Genomic DNA, 18887 nt, shown 5'->3' with positions numbered 1-18887 from the left:
TTCCGACTCCACAGAAAACCATTAAACTTTAAATTAACGTTAAATTAAATATTTCCATGAAGTGACACCAATTTGGTCACAGGACTCGTACGGATTGAAGTCCTCAATTACTATGCAGTGGCATGAAACAGCTGTAGGTTGGATATCACTTTCTGGTGTGCAGAAAATCAAAGTTTATTCCATAAAGCTTTTAAAAAAATCCCCCAAGTGTGGGAATTTTTCAACCAGAGGCCTAATAAAATCAACTTATAATATTAATTGATGAAACAACAATCATTACATGAAACTTTAATGTTGACTAGTTTAGAAGATTACTAGAATGAGCTGACTTTTTCTCTATGATAACAGCTTTCACTGAAAAAATCACCATAACCATGTCTGATTTCTATGTAGCCCATAATTATTTAATTGTAGTGGTCAAAAAACAAACTTCCTGCAGCTGAGAGCATGTAGGTGGGTCGACTACGTCCACACGGGCATCAAGAAATGACCGATTGCAAAGGAAACGCTTCTGGCTCAATAGTTTGTGGCGATTCCTTTGTGCTGCTAAATGTGTCAAAAGAGCTCGGAGCCTCTGGACTGGTTTTGTGACTGCTGACCAGGGTACAGTCACTTCAGATCAAGTCAAATAACATGAATGAGAGAATTTGTCTTGTCATTGCGACACGAGTCTCTGCAGCTGCCGGGGATTCACCCTGTTTCTAAAAAAGGTGTCGTTTGGCAACCCTAATTCTAATAAAAACTAATTTCATATATACATACATATATATATATATATATATATATATATATATATATATATATATGTATGCAAGCTCACAAACGGTTATATAAACATATAATGATAATAAAAAAGCTAGTACGCACGCAGTAGAGTATCATTTAGTAAAAAAATCCAGTTATTTCTATCATACAAATGGCTAATTTCTTCTTTTTTTCAAAAAGGCTGATATGCTGTACAGTATTAAAATGTACAACCCAGTCATTTTTGTCATGAAAGATGCAAGCAGAAAAGAACAGCCCCGTTTTTCCAGCTTAAGTAGCATTAAAAAGATGAATAATCATGAGGAAAAAACGTCTAACCTTACATCATAAGTAGAAAGCAAGAATCCTCCAGAATAAGCCAGTTACAAGCTCTCTGTAAACTTTCAAGAAACCATAAGAGGTGGAAACTGATGCAGCCTCCCTCATGCTGCCTCTGTTCTGCTTTAGTTGAACAGTGTCAACTTGCTGGGTCAACAAATCGTAGCCTTCAACTGGGTCGCAGTGTTACCGACGCTCACTATTTAAAGCTTACAAATATTACTTTTCAAGTTTGCTCAAGTTTCAGGAAAGCGAATGTCTCAACTGATGGGAAATAAGACATAAAACAACACAAACACACACCCCAGGGTGCTCGTGTGTGTGTTTGTGTTGTTTTATGTTGCATTCCTGTTTAGCTGACAACAAAGTTTTGTTCTGTCAGATCCACTGGCGTCTTGTATGGAATATAATTCTAGTTGCTCCAGTAGCCTTTTCTTTTTGCAGGATAAAGCACATATTGGGCTAAAAGTTGTGGTGTCTATTCACACAGTAACAGCTGTGTAACAGAAAGAAAGAAAGAAAGAAAGAAAGAGCCTATACAGTGAGGCCATGTTCTACTACATGACTACTATTTTAGCATTTTTAATGGTGAAATAAGAGATTTGGTTTGTTCTTGGGCAAAAGAAAGTTTTTTTTGCTGCTTTTCCAAGTGAGTGATGTCAGACAGGAGAAACTCTCAGACTCTAAGTTCTTGGAGCAAAAAGGAAATGACTGATGATTGTGTGGTGCTCCATTTATCTCAGTGCGCATTACTGATGTTATGTTGAAGCTAAATCACATAAAGACTAACGTTGCAAACAGGTGTTTTATGAACAACACTTTGATCTTTTTCCTAAACCTGGCAGGTAGTTTTGATTTAGAAACCTTATCAAGTAGTTCTGATTCCTAAACCTGACCAAATAGCAAATAACAAATCTTGTGATACAAATGTGGGGACCTCTACTGTACTTAGATAAACATATGAAAAAACATCCCAAAAGTCTAACAACAAAACTGAGACGGAAAGACAGAAAGATTATGAATTAATCTCGATTAATTACATTTTATTCGCATAACAAGATTTGTCCCAAAAAGCAATATGTTTTCATTTAAATGGATTTTAGTAGAGGACTGAATCAAATCTGAATCTTAAATCCAGAAGTTGGGAAGCAGGATGGATGTACAGAGTAATTATTAATTATGGGTGAAGGGGTCGGAATAAGTAAGTTTACTTCTCCCTACCTCTTTTCAGACATGTCAGTAGGGTTCAGTTATGTTGTTAGATGATTATATGTATGTTTTGATGGAATTAATTTGATCTGTCTGAATAAACATAAACATACATAATAGACACAGACTTATTGTAAACTCAAGCTCTAGTAATGTCTGGAGAAACGCATTTAACTGCATTTCAATTCCAAACTGTAGAAAAAGGAAGAGAAAACATCCCTACTAAGAATAGCTGGCCCAAAATGAACAGACCTAAAGTTAAAGTGTCATTTTAAGTACTTTGAGCAGCATTTCCAGCTGTTAGGGGTAGGGTTAGGGGTAGGGTTAATTAACAGTTACAGTTGGGCTCGGACCTGTGTCTCAGTTTAATCAGTGTACTGGAAATCATGCACTGACAAACGTTCCATGTTGTTTGGAATGGAAACTGATATTTAATGCTTTCATTTGTCAATGATTAAATGCACAAGCACCGATTCCTCCACTTTCTTCAGCATTTCTCTTTGATTAGTACTCTTCTTCTAGCCTTCCTTTCATGGAAGCAAAATGGCCGCTGTCCCACGTAGAAGGACCTGCTGTACAAATAGATTATAAGATTCTAAGCAAGATAGTAAGATAGTGACTAAGCATAGCAGTTGCTAACAGTAAAGCACTGGTTGCCATTTATCTTACAGATGTTTATTGTTACACACTGTAAGTTTAAGCTAATTAGACCACATTATCTCGGTGCTACAAAGGCTACATCACATGATGGTTAATCTCTGCTCAGTTAAGAGGTTGCCTCTTTCTATTAGCTTAAGTCCAATCAAAATATATTTGTATGTTGAGGTGGAGTTCAGGCTAAATTTAAGTAATTATCTTTTTCTCTTGTTGCACTTTTTACCTCTAAATTTGTCTTTCCCCTACCTTCGTCATTATTTTTCTTCTCTTCTTCTAACTCCTCATTAACTCTCATTCTTTGCCTTCAATCAATATCACTCTTCCATTTCCCTCTCATCCTCCTCGTCCATTCCTCCTCTGTACAGGCCGTCTGTTCCCAAACCAGATCAATACCACTTTCTCCGCCTCCTCCGTCTTTCGTTTTGCTGTGATTTCTTCTTCATACCCCCTCCAGCTCTTATTTTTTGCCTCCCTTTCAATCCTCCTCTTGTTACCTGCTATTTTCAGTCGATTTCAATTCATCTTCACACCATCCGTTCTAAAGTGTTCCCTTCTGATTTCATCCCCCTTATGTCAGTGTTCTGTCATTTCCACTAGCTCTCCGCATCACCTTAAAAGAAACGATTTCGGTGTCCTGCTTTGGTAGATCGTACTAACTAACATTTGCCCACTTGTTTCGATTGTAACACATGCAAGTTTTTCAGATTCAACACTGAATGTAAAAAAAGAAATGAAGATCTAATTAGCAATTGTTAACTTAATGACCAAATCAGTATGAATGTGTTGTAGCAATGCTAACATGCCCAAGTGTAGCATGCTATCATACAAAGCACTACTGACTGATAATCTAAGCTAATATTGACGGATGTGGTACCACCCTTGGTCCCTTAATGATCCCTTTTTTTAATGTCTTTTCAAGCTTTGAAAAGACATTAAAGAAAAGAAAGAAAATTAAAGAAAGTCTTTAAGATCTGTCTTTTCTAACACTAACATTCTAAAATAGGGCAGAAATACATCTTCATTAGCGTTCTGTCACTTATGTCTGCTATAAGTTTGTGTCAGACACAAAGGACGCCCGGATGTTTAAAAAACAGGGGTCGAGGTAACCTTCCGTTATCGACAGGTCCGGTAATGTGATGGATGGAAGAGGCCCTCACTTGCCCAGTATAATCTACTTTTCATCGTACCAATTTGCCCACTAAAACTCATCCTCCACAGTCTGGTGGTCTGACTGGTTTGACCTCGAGGATTATAGGTCTGCCATCTGAGTTCTGTAAAGGAAGAGTGATGCTGCTTCAAAACTCCACTGTGATAAACTTTGTCAATGGAAGCTTTAAAGTTGTTATTGGCTTTCAAAAACTATTTTATTACAATCAAAATATAGAAATGCACCGATGTGCTTTTTTGGGGCTCCGATCTAATTCCAATATGTGAAATTTGACTGGTACCGATATTTTACAATACCAAATCAGTTTACGTGAACATTATTATGATTATGGTTATTATTGCTGTTGTTATTGTGTAAGGTTTCATTAAGCTGTAATAAACCACACACCACTTCTTAATGAGAAAGCAACGGATAAACAAAATGAATCCAATTTAAATGTTTTCCAAAATAATTTATAAAAAGTTGCAGACACCAGTAGTTTCTTCATAATCTTTATAAAAACAAAGTTAGTTATAATCTAGCAGTAACAACTGAATGGGTCCAAGATAATGTTTTTAAAAGGAAGCAGGATGTATGTGAATAATCTGAAAACGTCTGATTGTGGTCTGCAGTATCGGCTCAGAGGGCTCGTTAGTGTTCAGTATGGACAGAACGTCTTCATGGAGCCAATTAGCAACAAGTTTTAGTTCAGTTTGAAGATCCTACAAGCGGGACAATGCTGGTTGCAAATGTTTTAAATCCTCCACAGGTGTTTTTGTGCATTTGTGAAAGCATGGCTAATGCTATGGTTTGAAATAAGCTTGTCATGATCAACAAGCTGCAGCTATGAGCAAAACAACCAAAGCTGGAGATTCTCACGTCTTCTGTTCTTCTTCTTCATGCCAGTTGTACTGTCACACAGGATTACAGCATTTTAGCTAGAGGACTTTTACAGAACTGTTTGGCCAGAATGATGAACTGAAGCAACGTTTCTGTGCGCTGATCCCTTCAGTTTTCATGTTGTCTGCTGGAAGTTAACCACTCAGCCGGAAAGCTTCAGGAGTGTCTGTGGCACTATTTTCTCCTCCTTTCTTAGCTGAAAAACTTTTTAACCTGAAAACCTCGTCCATACACAAATTTCAAGTTAAGGTCTTACTCTTAAATGTTTCCAGTAAAGATCATATGATCGTGCTTCATAATCAGAATAAATTTGTAGTGTAGTATTAGTGTAGTAGTGTAGTGAGGGCTGCACGGTGGTATGGTGGTTAGCACTGCAGCCTCAAGAAGGTCGCCGGTTCGAATCTTGGCTGGGGGAGGTTCGAACCATGGGGGTGGTGGCCTTTCTGTGTGGAGTTTGCATGTTCTCCCCGTGTATGCGTGGGTTCTCTCCGGCTTCTCCGGCTTCCTCCCACCGTCCAAAGACATGCATGATAGGTTAATTGGTTATTCTAAATTCTCCCTAGGAGAGAGTGTGTGTGTGTGTGAATGGTTGTTTGTTTATCTGTGTTGGCCTGCGACAGACTGGTACCCTGCCTCTCACCTGCTAAAATGCTGGGATAGGCTCCAGCTCACCCGCGACCCGTAATGGAATAAGCGGTCAAGATAATGGATGGATGAAATTTGTAGTGCCAGTCTGGCACAAAGTGGACCAGCAGTTTAGCTTCTACTAGAGGTTTACCTCTACTAGCAGTTTAGCCGCTACTAGCGGTTTACCTCTACTAACGGTTTAGCCACTACTAGCAGTTTACCTCTACTAGCAGTTTAGCCGCTGCTAGTGGTTTACCTCTACTAGCAGTTTACCTCTACTAGCAGTTTAGCCGCTACTAGCGGCTTAGCCGCTACTAGCAGTTTACCTCTACTAGCAGTTTAGCCGCTACTAGCAGTTTAGCCGCTGCTAGCAGTTTACCTCTACTAGCAGTTTAGCCGCTACTAGCAGTTTAGCCGCTTCTAGCGGTTTACCTATACTAGCAGTTTAGCCGCTACTAGCGGTTTACCTCTACTAGCAGTTTAGCCGCTACTAGCGGTTTACCTCTACTAGCAGTTTAGCCGCTACTAGCAGTTTAGCCGCTGCTAGCGGTTTACCAATACTAGCAGTTTAGCCGCTACTAGCGGTTTACCTCTACTAGCAGTTTAGCCGCTACTAGCAGTTTAGCCGCTACTAGCGGTTTACCTCTACTAGCAGTTTAGCTGCTACTAGCAGTTTAGCCGCTACTAGCAGTTTAGCCGCTGCTAGCGGTTTACCAATACTAGCAGTGCAGCCACACAACCAAAACAGCAGTCAATGGTGTCATCATTTGCAGCCTTTGTGCTGTCCAAGCAGCATTCAGTATCTACCTCTCTATCTAGCTCCAGAATATCAACATGATCTGGGTCAAACAATGTCAAAGATTTGGATCACTCAGATAGGGCAGAAGGATAGTGTACATTTCGCTGCATGTACATCTTAGAAGACCAGCAAAGTCTTGAAAAATTTGTATTGAAGTCTGAGTTTATAATAATGCAGGTACAGTGAAGTCACACATTCTGAAAGCTATCAAAAATAATGACCTATGCCACCCTGTTACTCTTCTAACATAATGTGACCCTCACATAGCCAGGATCACAGAGGTCACCATTTCTGATAGCTATCAGAATGCGTGGCTTTATTGTACCTGAACTCTAATAATAGGACCAAGATGCCACGACAGTAATCATCTCTAGCTGCAACTAGAAGTTGGCCTGTTGTGGTGTTTTAACGTTTTGGACATGGCTGCACTGAATGCATGGCTCCTCTACTGGAGCTGCATCGATGCCAGAATGACCCTGCGTGGGTTCATGACTGAGCTGTCGACGTTCGATACTATAAATCAGTCAGCTGACATCCAGCGCTCTGTTTTCTTACTTTAGCATTATATGATGCTTTTTTCCAACTGCTCCCCCTCAAATCATTGATAAAAATATAAAAACATTTTAAAAAGATTACATTAAGTTATATGCTAGCTGATAAGCGAACGTTGTAAGCTACTAAATATTTGACATTTAATATTGGAAATAAAAGCCCAAAGTAATGCCACATGCTAATCAACTGCTCATTTATTTATTGAAGCTTATATATATATATATATATATATATATACATATATATATATCACACACCTTTATCGTTTTTATGCTGCATCAGCATGGTTTCAAAATGACTCTCTCTGTTGGTTCTAGGGGGTATTGGAATGTTACAGATTCTAGTCTTAAAAAAATTCCTGGCTCCAGGCGGTGATCCAGATCACCCTCATCCATATTACATTTCAGAGAATTCCTAAAAATGTCATACAAATCTGTCCATTACTTTTTGAGTTATGCTGCTAACAGTCAGCCAGCCAGCTAGACAGACGTACATTGCCTCAAAACATAACCTCCACTATGGCGAAGGTAAGAAACCCTTAAAAGGCGTGGATGTCGTTAAATCCTCTCGTTTAGCCTCTTCTCCAAACAAGCTGCACTCACACTCGTGGAGTTCAGGATACCTCTGTTGTTTTTGGTTTTTCTGACACCCGTGCAGTTGAACTGGTCGCTTTGCAAACACCCACAAAAGAAACCAAATTTGGGCTGCAGGCAGCTGTCTGCAGGAAAATCTGCCTGGACCGTCAAAAAGCTTGAGCAGATGTCTGCATCACGTGGACTTCTGCGAGCATGCTCACTCAGAGTGTATGAATTAGCCTTTGGCAGCAGCATGAGGGACTTCAGGCTCTTCTGCTCTACAGTGTTTCACCATATAAACCAAGCAGAGGCAAAGGTCACTAAAGCAGGGCTAAAATTGTAAATGTTGAAACTCTGAACTGTGGGGACAAATGACACTGAAGCAACTTGCACAAGCAGAACAGACACTGTTGCAAAATCCATGTCTTCATGAAAAAGTGTGTGTGGTTTTGAAAGAGCTTCCCTGCTATCTGTCATGCTAATGAAAGTGAGCTCCTCCTACACTCCTCCATCTCTCAGACCATGTTTTATTTTACATTCTACTCATCTCCCTTTGGGTTTAACTGTGTAAATAAAATGCACAAAGTGAAAATAACCTTACTCTGCACACACACATATTGTCCACAAGAATATAAACCTGTGAAAATGCACACACACTCTGCCAGTACACATGGCCAGTGTGTTTTGACAATCTTCCAACAGGCTGATGCTGTATTTGTTTAACAAAATGATGCTCTAAATTTAGATGCCATATCCCTGAACAGATTCTAAAAATGGACCCGGGTTTTATTGTGTGTGTATGAGAGGAACACTTGTCCTCTACATGTTTAAATACTTGTGGCCACTAGAGAAATTCCTCTGGTTTGGACTGCCTGTAGTCATCTATCAGATTCCTTCCTTCCTTACTCATGAGAGCAGCTTTGTGCTTTAAATTTGACTCAAAGGTCCCAGAAATAGACGTTAACGTGCTTTTTGCACCTTCTTCCTGCTGCGACCCTCATCCTCGGGTATAATAGTGAAAGCTCTGCTCTGATAGTGGCTGTACATATTTCTACGTGGGTGGATTATTCTGTGTTTAGGTGGGTGGCTGCTCTACGCGGACCAGGATGATTACAGCGTCTCGTGGCCTCATCTTGTGGTTAGAATCATGTCGTGTAGCCTTAGAAAGAAGTGATGTTTGATCAGCTGCCTCAAACGATGATGCGTTGCATTTACTTTAACTGCAGAAATACTTATTTTTCTATTCAGCTTAACTGTCTGTTATAACTCTCGGTACAATACATGTAAACACATGTTTTGTATTAAACAAAATTTCCCTCAGGGGATAAACAGAGCATTTTTTTCTTTACTTAATTTTTGTATCAGTATTAATTTAATTTTTTAAAAATAAATATTAAAATGATAATCAAATTATAAAGAAGCTAATATTTTCCAATAAAAGATAAAATGTAATTTATGTTGTTTTTGTTTTATTGGGAATAAAATATGGGTTCATGATATTTTTTAATCATTGCATTCTGGTTTTATTTACATTTACACAGTGTCCCAACGTTTTTGAAATAGGGGTTGTAAATACATGTAGATATTTCTGGTAGTATAATAAAATAAATACATACATTTTTATTCAAAAAACTAATTTATTCAATGGGAATATTATTTTCTAGTATCTATTTTAGGGTACTTTTCACTCTAAAGACAAACTGACATAAATCAGAACCAGATTTTAATATTAAAGATGGAAAAATGTACAGTTTACTGACTCTGACTCAGACCAGGTAACAGGCTCCTCCATTTCAGTATTAGAAGTAAAATTAAAGGGCGTGGAATTAATATGGCTTTAGACAAGTAAAGACTCTTCCCATATATGCATATTTCTAAAAAGAATAATTAAAAAATATAAGCTTTCTGTTCAAATGTATTTTTAGATGGATTTATTAATTCTTCTAAATCATATAAACAAGTCTAGTTATATAAATTAGGATATTAATTATATAGTTAAATAAACATGAATAATTTTAACAAATATGATACACACAAAAACATTTAGTAAAAATTCCCTCAAGTTTTAAATTAATTAATTAATGTTTTGTATCAGTTCTATAATCATTTAATTAATCGTCTTAACTTTTTTAGAAATAAATCTTAAAATATCTACACTTCAGATTTTACTTTATTTCATTAACAGATTTTCAATCAAAATAAAAATGCTGATACTAAAACTGTTCATATGAATCTCATTTATTGCTACAAAAAGCAGCAAAGAAGTAAAATTTAGATTTAAACTTTATTTTGCTAAGTTCCATTTTAGCAATTTACAAGCAGTGTAAAAGAAAACAATTACCTTACACTGTCCTCGACACGCTGATGCTGAATCATTAAAACACTAAAACTAAACCTAAAAGAGTTCAAACCAACAGAAGAATTTGAATTAGAGCCTGAAAAAGGAGACGAAGGAGAAGAGATGTGGTTGATCATAAAAAGAAGAAGAAAAGAATAAAGAGGTGTGTCAGGTTTTGCCTCTGTGTGGCAACAACAAGGCCTCTTACCCTCGTCTTGTTTGCATAACAGGTGGGTGCATGTGCGCCCCTGTGGGTGTTCATGTACTGCTACGCTTATGTAGTGTATTCCTGTGTATGCATGTTTGCGTGTGTGTGTGTGTGTCGGGGTGTGCCTGCATGTGTGTCGCTCTGACGAGCACCAGATTGCAGCGCAGCATGAACGTACAGTCACACTGACAGACTGCTGCAGGACTGAAAGAAGGAAGACGGGATCAAACTGGAGAAATGTGACGGCAACCAAACGATGTGAAAAAGAAGAAATAAAAAGTATTTAAACTACAGAAGTAGAGAGAAAACAATACACAGTCCTGAAAGGGACAAAAAGCAGAGAGGAGAAGAAAAAAGAACTCAAACAAAAAACAAAACACCACAAGGGAGGAAGTAGGAAGAAAAAGGAACTTGATGCATACACAAAGTGAGAGGACATTTGGGGATTTACCATATACAGTAACACTGTTTCCTAGAATAAGCTCCATTTCTCATACATAGACATGTTATGACAAAAATAGACTTTCTACAAAGAGCTGCTGAGTGGTTAGTGGTGGTGCAGAAAACACGACAAACATGGGTGTGTGCCTTCGCGCGCGCGCGCGTGTGTGTGTGTGTGTGTGTGGTTTTTCACAGATGCACAAGACTCAGCGCTCCATCTGTGTCTCTGATTCCTGCGTCTGTTCATCAGACTGAGAGGGAATCCTGAGCTTCAGCTCTCTGCTGCACACGCAGCGCGGGATTTTATCATGATCTTATCATGTGCACAAATTTACGCACTCATCTGCAGACATGTTGCAAAACAATGCCTGCGCGAAGTGGAAAAAGAAGTCATGCACCTCTCTTACACGGTCAATTTAGAATTTCTTCCCAAAGAAAATAAAACTGTTTACAAAAATGTATGAGGGTCATTGACAAAAAAGGTGTCCAAAAAGATATTTTTAAAAAGTTTTTCCAAAATGGATGCCATGCATATTTTTAAGTCCGGAACAATTTGTTATATTTAGTCATGTTTTTAAAATTACTTTTTAAAATGTTTAAAACCATTTTTTGACTGTATTTGTATTTTCTGTCCATCAAAAATGTCAGGTGGCGCAACCATTTATTTACAAAAATATATACATTTTCTTATTATTCATTCCAAGTCCAATTTTTGGCAAGTATTCCTTTAAGAGTCTACAGTGAGAAACACATTATTATTTTTTTGTTACATTCTACATGAACAATATTTTAAGATTGCAGCATTCTAAAGTTCAAAAATGCCATTTTTTCAGCATCCAACTTTACAGTAAAAGAGAGGAAAGTAATTTATAAGCATGCAAATGAGTGCAATAAATACAATACCTATTTCCATCACAGCTGTTAACCATTTGATCACTTTAACCTAGTAGTTTTGGTTTAAAAGGACATTTTACCTGGTCGCACCACCTGACAATTGTCAGTTGCGCCACCTGACTAAATTAGTAAAGACAAGAAATAGGCTGAATAATTGCAACTTTATTCATTTTAGATGCAAAAAATGCGCAAGTTAACAGTCTTAACAGATGATAGAAACAGTTTAAATCCACTAAAAATGTCAATTTAATACATCTAAATACAATTCATCAGTACTATGCCAAGTTAAAACATTAGATTCAGTGCAACTGGAATGCAATATTAACCTCATACAAAATAGAATAATTGTGCCTAATATAAACAGCTATGATCAATTCAGAACAGCAAATTCAGAACAGTTTGAAATGTTTGATCAACACTGGTATGGATAAATACCTTGTTTCAGATGTGGGTACTAAAGCAGTCCCAGTCTGCATGAGTAAGCCGTGTGTGCCGAGAATTAAGAGGCTCTGGCTCTGAGATCACTTTGAGTACATCTGCTGTGTAGTAAAAAATTACATCAGCTGGATGGGGCCATATGAACTTATTTTTTTGTCCCAACTGCTGCATGTGGCTCACTTCAATCTCGTGACCAAATACCTGAAGTACTTGTGCTACGAACGGCTGACCCTCATATTTTACAATGATGAACTTCCCATTCAGATCTCTTTCAACTTGGGCGCTGGCCTGGGTACTGGGCATTTGTAAGTCGACTGTTGTTATATTGTGGCATTGGCATATTTGTGGTCTGCTACAGAAGCAGGAGATTTCCCTATGCATGATCTTCCCTGGGACTGTGGAGATGACCTGGTGCATCATCATAGTCCCCTTTACAGGCGGGACCACTTCAGGAACTTCTTCATCAAACCTCTTGATGTCCTCGTCACTCACCCAGAAGAACCTGATTTCAGAGTTTCGTTCGGTTAAGAAGCTGTAAACATCTTCTGGGGTCTGTAGATCTGCACCCCTTTGGACAGCAGAATCAGCAGTGCGCTTGACTGCCCCACCAACTCCATCAGGAGCGCCTTTTCCATGAGATTTCTCAGAGAAATTCCAGGTCACCTGTTTGAAGCCTGAGAGGAAGGGAATGGTGCTGAGCAAGTAAAAGTTTTTTTTATTGCGGTACTGAGTGACTGGACCGTCGCTTATCACATGTAAAGTTGTGGGAGATGGATTGCAATTTTGCATGATATCCTTTAGCACAGGCTCCAAGTGAGCCCAAACAGCCCTTTCATCATGCCGAAGGGATGCAGAGATGGTTGCATAGGACTGTGTGCTTGCTGCGGTATAGGCCACACACGTGTGTACAGTGGCCTGCTTGCGACTCCCTCCAAAATGAAAAGCTTGCACCTCACTGTTAAGTTTGCAAGAGAAGTTCTCTGAAAAGTCCACATGAAGGACAATTTCATCCTCTCTGACGCTCTCTTTTAGAGCTCTGCACTCTTTGGCTTGGTGTAACCAGTTGTAGTGGTGTTTGGCGAGGCTGTCAAGCTTCTGATTGAAAATGTCCAATAGTTCAGCACATGTTCCAGTTTGTGCCTCTTTGACAAAATTCATGTAGGTCTTCTGCCCCTCAGACACAGATTTTCTTATCCATTGGTGCCAGGTAATTTTCTCTTCTCCTTGGGATGGTGCAACCACTACTTCATTGTAGCAGCACTTTGCACAATCACGATACATGCAGGACTTGTTGTCTGGACTGCACACAATTTCACTCAACAGCTGAGAAATGCTCGCAGTTTTCAGAAGGCCTTTCTGATGCAGCTTTTCAGTCATGAGTTTGATGTTCTCATGGTCCAAGCATGCACATGTATTCCTGTCGGACATTTTAGGCTGTGTGACAAAGAAAGGACAGTAACGGACAAACTGTCTGTAAGACAACTTTTCAGACGTTTGCATTTCAGCATTATACTGCATATGGATTTCAGTCAAAGGTTTAACTAACACACGCCTCTGTTCTTTCTTTTTGTTTTTTGTGACTGTATCTTTTTTCCCCGGCAGTAAGCGACTGTTCTCATCTCTGCAGAGGAAATCAACAACTCTCTCTTTTCTCCGTTTGGACATTTTCTTCGCACTCTTTGATCCCTTTCCTTCAGCTGAAGAGTTTTCCTTTTGCTTTTTTCCCTTCTTTACCTGTAATCTTTCGAGGCGCTTTCGTAACTTTTCAGATTCTCTTTTTGCAGCTACCATTTTTCTCCTCAGTTTGTGCATTTCTCTGCGCATCTTTGCTTTCTCTCTTCGCCATTTCTCACTACTAGTTGCTACTCTCTCTGGTGTTGATGCTCTGGGTTGCTGGTCAATATTGACAATGTTCTCCCCAACATTGTTGGGAAGAGGAAGGTTGGGTTGCACCTCTTCTTCATCATTAATTGACTCAGGTGTGAAATTTAAAATGTCTGCCACAGCCTTTTCCCTTTCCCTGTGCTTTCTTTGGTCTTGTCTCCACTGTTGCCTCAATTTTTCCTTTTCTTTTCTGGCTAGCTGACTGATGAGGGGTTTCACAACTTTTCCTTCTTTCTTTCTTCTCTGATAACTATAAGAACAAATACGTACTAGTCATACTTCCATTTCAAAATTGTAAATGTGACTACTGCATGAAAGAATCAATGGCAAAATAAAAGATTTGTCAGGTTTGTATTACAGTTCACCATCTTTTTTTTTTTTTTTTTTTTACCTCTCTTTCCTTTTTGCGAGATAGGCTTCCCTTGCAGCTGGATCATTTTTAATGCGCACCCTGTGTCGTGCTGATTTTTCTTTACTTGACAAAGGCATCTAAAATTGTTTTTAAAAAAATCATGACAATAATTTCATAGTGCATAACAGCTTGAACTTAAAGCTTATGAACATTTTATAAATGTAATATAAAGATTCAACACTTTAAATAACAACATCTCTGTCATAATGTGACATTCCTATCGGTTGCGCCACCTGACTTGCTGGTTGCGCCACCTGACTTTTGCCACCAATTTCAAATTAAACAGGCTTCTACTTTGACTGTTACATTAGCTAAAGTGTTTGCTAGCATGGGCATACTTATATTTTAAAACTTAATTAAAGAAATTTGTGAATAAATAACAATTTCATAATTTTACATTGGTTGTACCACCTGACACTGAAAGTGTACCAGTCTGCCTATGAGTTGAAAAAAAGATATTTTTATCCATATTTAATAAAGATATACATACCTTATCACTCAGTAATAAAGGGTACTTGGGGTCCTCTGGCTGATGCAATATCCTGTTTGCTGCTACTACCACATTATTTCACAATAAAAGTCATGTATTTACGGTTGTACCACCCTGACATTTTAGGGCTTACAAATTGTTGGACAAAAGTTTTTTAATGATTTCAAAAGCTTTAAACTATTAGTATTTATAAATATTGCCTTATTTGAAAGATTATTAACATTAAATGATGCCAATATGTTGTATTTTTAATTTATTATCGTAAAAATGCAATTTTAAACTGTTTTCTTAGTATATTCATTCGCTCGGACGGTTGTACCACCTGACATTTTGGGGGTTTGAGATGTCAAAACACATAAAATTATACATTTTTGGAATATGCTGAAAACATATTCAAACAAAGTAGGTTTTATAAAATAAAATTATTCATGTAATGGATTGATCAGATTATTTTACACGGGAATAACAAACACGGACACAAAAATATGCACGTCATGTCAATGACCCATGATCCTAAAAATGTGTTAACTTTAAACAGAAGTTAATCTTACATTTGTTTACATGACAAAAGGATTTTTTTATGTTGCTCTAATGTAATCATGAGATCATAATTTGTCTAATTTGGCTGACATGGTGTCACATCATGAGTACATATGATGGCTTACTTGTTCAAAAGCCTTTTTTTCTTCAAATGATGTAAATAGAATTTTAAAAAGAAGCTGAAAATAAACCATTGGAGGCACAAATGTCCTGACATTCCCCTTGCTGGTGGGGTTCCAACTCATGCTCTGTCTCTTTCTCTTCCGCTCTTCCTCCGATAATGTCCTACTAAGACAAGGCGAACACGGGGTCGGCTGCATGTTTAATGCATGACAGCTACACTCAGCTGTGGAGTCACGTCTTCAAACCTCAGCTTGGACTAATTTTCCATAAAAGACTGAAAACACAAGACAACAGTAAACAGCCAAACTTCTGAAATGTCCTGATAAAGTGATGGAAAACGGTCTGACTGAGTGGAGTCTCTCTAAATATTCTTGAGTTCAGATCTCAGATAACTTGATGACGTTAATAAAACCTACAAAGAATATCGGAGTCATTTCAAGCCGTAATACGACTCGGACGTTCCTCAGAAGTTCAGCTTGTTCAGCTCCGTGACGGACATGAAGTTTTCAGGTGGGTGAAGCCACATATTGTCCGCTGTGTGTTGTCTGCAGGTTGGAGTGTGCACATGCGTGCACGTGTCTGTGTGGCAGCTCTCTATGTGCAGTACAGAAATCATGAGGAGAGAAATGACGCGCTGTGGTGTAAATAAGATGAACAACATCAGACTGTTTTGTTTTTGCTACAAGGACAAGTAGAAACCTGTTGTAGAGGAAACGTCAGGTTGACTCATGTAGCTGGTAAATGAAGCCGTTCATAGCTCAACTTTATGTGCTTGTTAGAATATAGAGCAGGTCATATTTCGATGGCATGTGGTAATCCTCCACCTCATATAGAAAATATATTTCTGCACGAAGTCGCGATTAGATTTTTTCCCACATTGCCCAGGCCTACCTAGAAGCTAAAAAGATGCAACTTGGCCTGCAATTCTACTTTTGTCCTTCACTCAGTCAGAAAGTTGGCGAGGTATTTGGCTAACTTCCCTTTGGGCTAAAATACTGTCAGACTGTTTTATCTTTGGCATTTTTCATTGATCTAATTCCAGAAATGTGAGCAAGTGATGTGCCATAATTTAAATTAAGTGGAAAAGCAGCGTAAAACATTTCATAAGACCCTTAGAAACCCTAGAGAACTGTCACTCAAGACTGCTTTAGAGATCACAAGCAAAACATAAGGAAATGAGGGACAAATCAAAGACTTTTTCAGAGTATTACATATTATACAGTATTTCAGTTTTGTGTTTTTTAATTTTGAAACCGTGTTGAGAAGTCAAACACACCTCAGATCTGCTAATATGAGAGAAAGTAAACATGTTCATGTAACATTACTGTTTGATTATGCTCCTGTTTAATGTAATGATGCTCTACACAAAGGTGTTAATGGACACTCTCCACATTGTTTGTTCTGCTGCTATTTATACACTGTACACAGGGATAAACTGTGTTGATGTTTACATGCTTATTTGCATACACACGTCCATGCTGAACTCATTTAGGAAGCCATGCTTGTTTAGGATCTATAGCTTATTTACCATCTTGTCTCATTTCATAAGGCTTTGTTTTCTGTAAGCTTTTATGTTTGAAGGAGATTTGTCACACAATCAGGTCAATGCACATACAGGATTTATGTCAGGTCATGACACTTGTCTGCCTGTTCGACCATTTTCATATCTAATCTCTGTTACACACACAATCCGACTTTAAACACAAAGGAGACTGGACAGAGCGGTGCTCCTACCGTTACGCCTATTACAAAATAACACACTTATCGTTTCACACATGCACTTCCCCATCTCCTCTGCTATTTTCCACACCCCTCTCGTCTTTCTCTCCCTCCATCCACCCATTCTTCTCTTTTGTTAGCAGTGATATTCAATAAGCCTTTTGTTTAGACAACAGTGAGCTCCCTCGACCCCGTTCTGTGATTCAAAGGATGTGGCTTCCCCTTGCAGACACCAGTTTTTCCCCTGTTTAAAAAAACCTCTGTATACGTTTAAGAATTTTTGCATGCATGCCTGTGTGCATTAAAAGGATATTGCATGTAATTTGGGAGTGTTTGCGCAAAATATGAGGCCAGCTTGTTTAATTCCCTAGACTCAAAATAAAAGAGAATTGGGGGTATTTGGTCTCTTTCTGATAACTTGCCAAAACATCTAACTCTAATGTGATTCATTGTTGGCTCAGGCTCAAGCTTGATGACTAAGGAAAGAGAGTGGCACTGGCTCTAAGACACAAAAAGCAGAGTCAGAGACTGGGATAGTGATGGAAATGGAGAGAACTTGGCCATTTGTGCAAGTTCAGGCTGGGTGAGTGCTCCTTTCCTAATATGATTATATATCGTCTTGTCCATCTTTTTTTTTGTGCCAGTTGTGTCCTTGGCCAGAGTTATGAGAGGAGGAAGTCTGGAAAGTCTCAGCAGGCTGAATAAGCTGAGTGCCTGGTCAAAGCACTGCTGACCGAGGTTAAAAGGACACTTTGATGAAGAAATAGAAGGCATCAGCAATTACAGCAAATGCACAGGGGGTATCAACCAAATCCTGCATGTGAGAGCTTGGCTAAGCAGAGTCTGCACGATAAAATCTGCCAGTCTAAAGCTCCACTCGCAACATGGAGCTGGATCAACACAATGGAGTCCCATCTTCACTAAATGAGATGGTGTGGTCTGCAGAGTGTGCTTAAATTAAATTAAGGTAGTGCTGACAGATGCCAGCAGGAAGCTAGAAAGCCAAATGCAAAATGCAAGTTTCCAGTGTTTCACATCCTACAAGTGGATGTGACAGCCCAGTTTGACTGAACGTGATCCCTCAAAGAACCAACACATGAATGTAAAAAATGTATTTATGCTATCTTTTACATTAGATTACAGTATTTTCTGCTACACACTAAAGGCTCCTCGTGTTTAAAGTGCATGGAGGAATTTAAAGCATGAATGCTAGTGATGTTATTTAGAACAACTGAGATGAGGTGGTCTGCATCAAGATCTTTAACCCTTAAGTTTGTGTTATGCCAGGCAGTAGCAGTTGTTTACTTACCCTTACAACAGCTCATCTTTGCAGATCTTTACTTGTGATCATAAGTTACTGTCTACTAACCATATGTTCACAATCTAGTAGGACTCTCACATTTTCATCATGTTTCATTCATTCATGTTTGAATGTATAAGTTGGACTAGTTTGGATTTGTTTTAATTGAATAACAATGAATTTACTTAAATTGGATTTTGCCTACAAAGTACCTTGATATGATTTTGTATGTGGTGAAGTGGCACTATACAATTAAAGCTGAACTGAATTTAATCAAATTAGAGTAAACATATAATTTATAAATTACAGGTTGTTACACCGTTAGAAGAAGTGGTCAAAAAGAAATCAGCTTGACCTACTGCATGCCCTGGTAACATTTACGTAAAATAAACTAATGCTAAGTTTGCTAAGCTAGCATGCAAAGTCATCATAGGTTTATCATCACACCAAATGTTCTGAGAATACTTTGGATTTTACTGATGCTGGGCTCACACCAAATGATCTTCACCGTCGCAGACTAAAAACTGAAGTCTTTAATAAATCTCAGTAGT

At 38.4% G+C, this 18887-nt stretch overlaps 1 protein-coding gene across 1 annotated transcript in view; it reads right to left on the bottom strand.

The window, feature by feature from the left end:
• Nucleotides 1-18887, bottom strand: part of si:dkey-172j4.3 (diacylglycerol kinase delta) — a 101587-nt gene that overhangs the window by 56309 nt on the left and 26391 nt on the right. The window lies entirely within an intron of this gene.

Source organism: Melanotaenia boesemani, chromosome 5, assembly GCF_017639745.1.
Source record: "Melanotaenia boesemani isolate fMelBoe1 chromosome 5, fMelBoe1.pri, whole genome shotgun sequence".
Taxonomy (NCBI): Eukaryota; Metazoa; Chordata; class Actinopteri; order Atheriniformes; family Melanotaeniidae; genus Melanotaenia; species Melanotaenia boesemani.
Note: the sequence above shows the minus strand (reverse complement) of the source record. Positions and strands in the feature narration are given on the sequence as shown.